The sequence below is a fragment of the Rhincodon typus genome, chromosome 38 (assembly GCF_021869965.1).
Source record: "Rhincodon typus isolate 14 chromosome 38, sRhiTyp1.1, whole genome shotgun sequence".
Classification (NCBI taxonomy): domain Eukaryota; kingdom Metazoa; phylum Chordata; class Chondrichthyes; order Orectolobiformes; family Rhincodontidae; genus Rhincodon; species Rhincodon typus.
Genome location: NC_063369.1, coordinates 3,304,992 through 3,311,745, shown reverse-complemented (window position 1 = coordinate 3,311,745; position 6,754 = coordinate 3,304,992). Strand labels below are relative to the sequence as shown.

The 6,754-nt window shown below is 41.0% G+C and overlaps 1 protein-coding gene across 1 annotated transcript in view; it reads right to left on the bottom strand.

The window, feature by feature from the left end:
• The window catches only part of LOC109912552 (voltage-dependent P/Q-type calcium channel subunit alpha-1A-like), a 547,201-nt gene that overhangs the window by 34,866 nt on the left and 505,581 nt on the right, over nt 1–6,754 (bottom strand). The gene's annotated exons all lie outside the window — the stretch shown is intronic.

Here is a 6,754-nt window from a genome sequence, read left to right as displayed (position 1 = left end):
TTTCTGAAGAAGGGTCTAGGCCCGAAACGTCAGCCTTCCTGCTCCTCTGATGCTGCTTGGCCTGCTGTGTTCATCCAGCTCTACACCTTGTTGTCTCAGATTCTCCAGCATCTGCAGTTCCTACTATCTCTGAATGAAATTACTGTTGGTTGTATTTTAAACAACCTTGTGGGTGCAGAAGACGTCATGTGAAATTAGTGCTTCTTGTAGCCATTGCGCAGAAACACATTGCACTAGCATAGTTAAATTTTACTAGGCACAGCATGCTCTAATTGGTTGAATGAATGTGGGCTGGACTAGGGAGTGTCACCGTGCTACTTTAGCCAGGACTTTTTAAAACAGTGTCTGTCCCCTTAAATTTTGTAAATACGGATGTAAAATATTCATCAGTGAGTAAAATATAGAGCAGGATATGGAGAGAATTAATTAGAATGGACAAATGTGAGAGCAAGATGAAGAGAATTTTTGTGAAAAGAAAGTAGGAAAAGAACAGCAAGAGAAAGGGCGAACCTATAGAGATGGTGAAAATAAATGCAGGGATAGGCACCTGCAGGAAAAAAGGGGTGAGAGGAAAACTTCAAAGCTAGAGAAGAGTTCATTTCCTTCTTTTCAGCCTAGGACTCAGTGTAGCTAAAATCCATGTTTAATATACTTTACAGCTTTCTTTTAATCTAAAGGATATTTTCATTTCTCAAATCTATCTGTCATCTTTACTTCTCAGAGCATAATATAGCTGCATCTGATCAGGCACAGTTAGAAAGTTAGTTTGAATTAAGAATCATAACTATTATGACAGAATGTGTCTGTCTCCTCTTCTGGAGTGTATTTGAAGGGTCAATGATTGAACTGACTGACTTACCAAATTTCAATTTTTATCATACTTATTTTATTTTCAAGTTTTTTTCTTCATAAGGGCAAGCATCAGTATACACAGTGATTATTTCCTATCAGAAGCACTGGTATTACTGTATCAATACATGGTGGAATGACTATTTGGAAACATTATTTTAAGAGATGAAGAGTGCCCAAGTTAGCAGTTGAACAATATATTTTAAAAATAAATTTCACTATCTATAAGCTCTACCACCAAATGTCCACATTTAAACAAGAAAAGCCCTTGCCAGAAACTACTTGCAGGATGTTATGGAACTTAGTGCCTGATTCTAACCTACTCAAAGCCCATTCACTAACACAGAATTAAACCTAGGCCATAAATTTATATTTTCAACTAGCAAATAACAAAATAGAATAATCTTAATTTTGCACAAACCTCACGGTTAAAAAAGATGCACTAATGCAAACCACATATGAAGAAAGTTTGTGCTTAGCTGCAGTTATCAGGCAACATAAATAACAGCTTGAATCAAAATAATGAGAATACAAAACCTTGAATGAAAAGGCCTAGTCATTTCCAAAATGGATGTGAAAGAATTTCAAAGCATTGATGCAAGATTTTGATGGAATTGAGAGTTCATTGTGATTTGTAACAACAAAGATATTGTCTTCAAGTTATTATCACCACACATAATAGTGTATTTTAGATTGGAATGTTTGCGGAAGAGGCAATCATGCTATATATACATTTTCATGTACTTTTAAGAATATCTCAGTTTAATATTTGGTCTTTACTCATACAACTGGTTTCAATCAAGAAGATGCAGAGGATCAAAAAACTGGTTTTACTGTCTTCGAGGATGGGAGGTCAAAAATTAATTTAGCCAGTTTCTACACACAATCACAGCCTAGTATTCCACTGACAATTGGTCTGCATTCTTGGGACTTCCAAAGGTGGAACAAGTAGAATCATCTGACTCAGTGACACTTGTAGAAATCTACAAAGAATAAGGAACAGTACATCACAGGAGTAGGCCCTTAAGCCCAACACTAGATGCCTTTCTAAACTAAAAACATTTTGCCTCTATGTGGTCTGTTTCCCTCCATTCCCTGTTATTGATATATCTGTCAAGATCCCTCTTAAATTTTGCTAATGTATCCGCCTGCACCATCTCCTTTGGCAGCACATTCAAGGTACTTACCACCCTCTGAGTTAAAAAAAAAACCTGCCTCTCACATCTCCTTTAAACTTACCCCTTTTTATCTTAAACTTATGTCCCCAAGCAACTGACATTTCTACCCTGCGATAAAGACTCCGCCTATCCATTCTAATCATGCCTCCCATAATTTTCTAAACTCCAACAGGTCACCCCTCATCCTTTGACATTCAAGTGAAAACAAGCTAAATTTGTGCAATCTTTCCTCATAGCTAATGCCCTGCAAGCCAGGCAACATCTAGGGAAACCATTTCTGTACCCTCTCCAAAGCCTCCACATCCTTCTGTTAGTGTGGCAACCAGAACTATACACAACATTCCAAATGTGGCCTAACTGAAGTTCTATACAGCTGCAAGCTGACTTGCCAATTTTTAAACTCCATGCCCTGACTGATGAAGGCAAGCATGCCGTATGCATTCTTAACCACCTTATCCACTTGTGTTGCCACTTTCAGGGAATGGTGGACCTGTGAATCTAGATCCCTCTGTACGTTGATGCTACTAAAAGTTCTGCTATTTACTATTTACTTTCAGCCTGCATTAGTTCTTCCACGATGGATCAACTCACATTTGCTTAGATTAAACTTCATCTGCCATTTCTCCACCCGTCTCCAGCCTATCTATATCCTGCTGTATCCTCTAGCAAATCTCCTCACTGTCTGCAACTCCCCAATCTTTGTATCATCCATAAACTTACTAATCAGTCCACCTACATTTTCCTCCAAATCAATTATAAATATTACAAACAATAGGAGTCCTGGCACTGATCTCTAGTCAGAAAAATACCCTTCCACTGCTATACTCTGTCTTCTATAGAATCATACAGCATGGAAACAGACACTTCGGTCCAACCAGTCCATGGTTAACATAATCCAAAATTAAATTAGTCCCACCTTCCTGCTCCTTGCCCATATCCCTCCAAACCTTTCCTATTCATGTATCCATCCAAATGTCTGTTAAACGTTGTAATTGTACCCACATCCACCACTTCCTCATCCCACATGCGAACCACCCTGTGTAAAAATTTGCCTTATGGCTTTTTTAAATCTGTCTCCACTCACTTTAAAAATGTGCCCCCTAGTCTTGAAATTCCCCATCTTAGGGAATTTCATCCTATAGCAGGGTGACCAGAACTGGGCACAATATTCCAGAACAGACCTCACCAATGTCCTGTATAACTTCAACATAATGTACCAACTCCTATACTCAAAGGACTGAGCAATGAAGGCAAGCGTGCCTTCATTTAACCATCCTGTCTGTATGTGATGCAAACTTTTGTACCTGAACCCCCAGGTCCCTCTGTTCTACAACACTACCCAAGGCCCTATCATTAGTTGTATAAGCCCTACTCTTGCTTGTTGTACCAAAATGCAATACCTCGTATTTATCCAGATTGAACTCCATCTGCCATTTTTCAGTCCATTGATCCATTTGATCAAGCTCTCTTTGTAATCTTAGAAAACCTTCTTCATTGTGTACAATGCCACCGATTTTGGTGTCATCTGCAAACTTACTAACCAAGCCTTCCATATTCTCATCCAAATCATTTATATAAATGACAAACAAAAGAGGACCCAGAACCGATCCCTTGACCTGTCCGTCCTCCCTGGACTGACCTATCCCTTTCCTAACTCCCTACCTACACTCACCTTTACTGGCTCCATCCCCGCCTCTTCGACCTGTTTGTTTCCTCTCCACCTATCCTCTCCTCTATCCATCTTCTATCCGCCTCCCACTCTCTCCCTATTTATTTCAAAATCCCCTTCCCCTCCCCCTTTTCTGATGAAGGGTCTAGGCCCAAAACGTCAGCCTCTCTGCTCCTATGATGCTGCTTGGCCTGCTGTGTTCATCCAGCCCTGCACCTTGTTGTCTCGGATTCTCCAGCATCTGCAGTTCCTACTATCCCTGTGGAACACTGCTGGTCACAGGCCTCCAGACTGCAAAGCAACCCTCCACCACCACTCTCTGTCTCCTGCTGTTAAGCCAATTATGTATCCAATTGGCAAGCTCACCCTGAATCCCATGTGTCCTAACTTTACTAATTAGTCTACCATGTGGAACCTTGTCAAAGGCTTTACTAAAATCCAAATAAACGACGTCCACTGCTCTGCCATCATCAACCGTTTTGGTAACTTTCTCAAAAAACTCAGTCAAGCTTGTGGGACATGATTTTCCTCACACAAAACCAGGCTGACTATCTCTAATCGAATGTTGCCTCTGTAAATGTCAATAAATCCTATCTTTTATAACCACTTCCAACAATTTACCCATAACCGAAGTCAGATTCACAGGTCTATAGTTCCCCGGTTTTTCCTTACAACCTTTCTTAAACAAAGGTACAATCTTGGCCACCCTCCAGTCGTCAGGCACCTCACTTGTAGTTATAGATGATGCAAATATTTCTGCAAGGGGTCTTGTGATTTCCTCTCTCACTTCCCATGACATTCTGGGATACATTAGATCAGGTTCCCGAGATTTATCCACCTTTATATTCTCTAAGGCCTCCCGAACTTCTTCTTCTGTAATGTGAACTGTTTTTAAAACATCCAGTTCTGTACCCATCTTAACAACTCACTGTGGATCCCATGTGACTTCACCTTTTGTATCAGCCTGCCAATGAGAGACCTTGTCAAAGGTCTTGCTAAAGTCCAAATAGAAGGCATCTACCATCCAGCCCTCATCAATCATTTTTGTCACTTCTTCAGTAAACTCAGTAAAGGTCGTAAGACATGACCTTCCCCACATAAAACCATGCTGGCTATTGCTAATAAATCTGTATTTTTCCAAATGTGACTGAATTCAATTGAGAATCTTCTCAAGTAATTTCCCTACCACTGATGTAAGGCTCACTGGCCTGTAATTTCTTACATTAACTCTGTTGTCATTCTTAAACAAAGGAACAACGTTGGCTTTTCTCTAGTTCTCTGGGACCTCTCCTGTGACTAAAGAGGATACAAAGATTTCGTACAAGGCCCCAGCAATTTCCTCACCCTCCTCCCTCAGCACTCTGGGATAGATCCCATCAGGTCTTGGGGACTTATCTACCTTAATGCTTTTCAAAACATTCAACACCTTTATTTTGTACTGACATGTCCTAGAATGTCAACTTACCCCTCCACCATATTCTTCACCTTTGTGAGTACCATCACAAAGTATTTGTTAAGGACCTTACCTGCTTCCTCCAGGTCCATGCATAAATTAACTCCTTTGTCCTTGAATTAAACTACCCTTTCTCTAACTATCCTCTTGCTCTCCTTATATATGTATAAAATGCCTTGGGATTTTCCTTACTCCTGTTTGTCAAAGGCATTTCATGGTTCCTTTTAGCTTAGTTAATTCCTTGTTTGAATTCTTTCTTGCTATCTTTGTATACTTTGAGGCCTCTGTCTGTCTTCAGTTTCCTAAACCTTTTCATCTGCATGTATGCCTCCTTCTTTTTTACTAAATTGACTAAACTGGATAAATTTTTTAATGCTTTCTCTACCACACCAAATCATCTAGAAACAAGCTCAATTCTGAAGCTTTATACAACCCTAGCATCAAAGAGAAATTTAATGTAAAGTCTTGAAATAAAAAGTAACTCTATGTAAGTGGAGTGTTCTCTGTTGGTTAATTTAACAAAAGCATGCATAGCATTTTCTTGAAAACAGTGCACAGAAAAGTACAAACTCATTCCTTCATTATTATCACAAACTGATTTTTCTGAGTTCAATTAATTTTCAGCATTTTCAGGAGTGGGGCAAGAGATAAGTAACTGTTAAATCATTGTTTCAATAATTTCTTAGTCGAATATCTTTGTTTTCACAATGCTTTCAACAAATTTCTGTTTGAAGTATTGTGTCAATGTAATTTCGTCAGCAATACTTGATCTTAAGATCCATGGCCAACATCATGATAACAGAGATAGTAGGAACTGCAGATGCTGGAGAATCCGAGACAACAAGGTGCAGGGCTGGATGAACACAGCAGGCCAAGCAGCATCATAGGAGCAGAGAGGCTGACGTTTCGGGCCTAGACCCTTCATCAGAAAAGGGGGAGGGGAAGGGGGTTCTGAAATAAATAGGGAGGGAATGGGAGGCGGATAGAAGAGGGATAGAGGAGAGGATAGGTGGAGAGGAAACAAACAGGTCGAAGAGGCGGGGATGGAGCCAGTAAAGGTGAGTGTAGGTAGGAACAGCAACTCATATTCCGCTTGGGAACCCTGCAGCCCAATGGTATCAATGCGGATTTCACAAGTTTCAAAATCTCCCCTCCCCCTACCGCATCCCAAAACCAGTCCAGCTCGTCCCTGCCTCCCTAACCTGTTCTTCCTCCCACCTATCCCCTCCTCCCACCTCAAGCCGCACCTCCATCTCCTACCAACCAACCTCATCCCGCCCCCTTGACCTGTCCGTCCTCCCTGGACTGACCTATCCCCTTCCTAACTCCCTACCTACACTCACTTTTACTGGCTCCATCCCGTCTCTTCGACCTGTTTGTTTCCTCTCCACCTATCCTCTCCTCTATCCCTCTTCTATCCGCCTCCCACTCTCTCCCTATTTATTTCAGAACCCCCCTTCCCCTCCCCTTTTCTGATGAAGGGTCTAGGCCCGAAACGTCAGCCTCTCTGCTCCTATGATGCTGCTTGGCCTGCTGTGTTCATCCAGCCCTGCACCTTGTTATCATGATAACAGCCTTCATTGTGTTAATTATGCTCAAGATCAT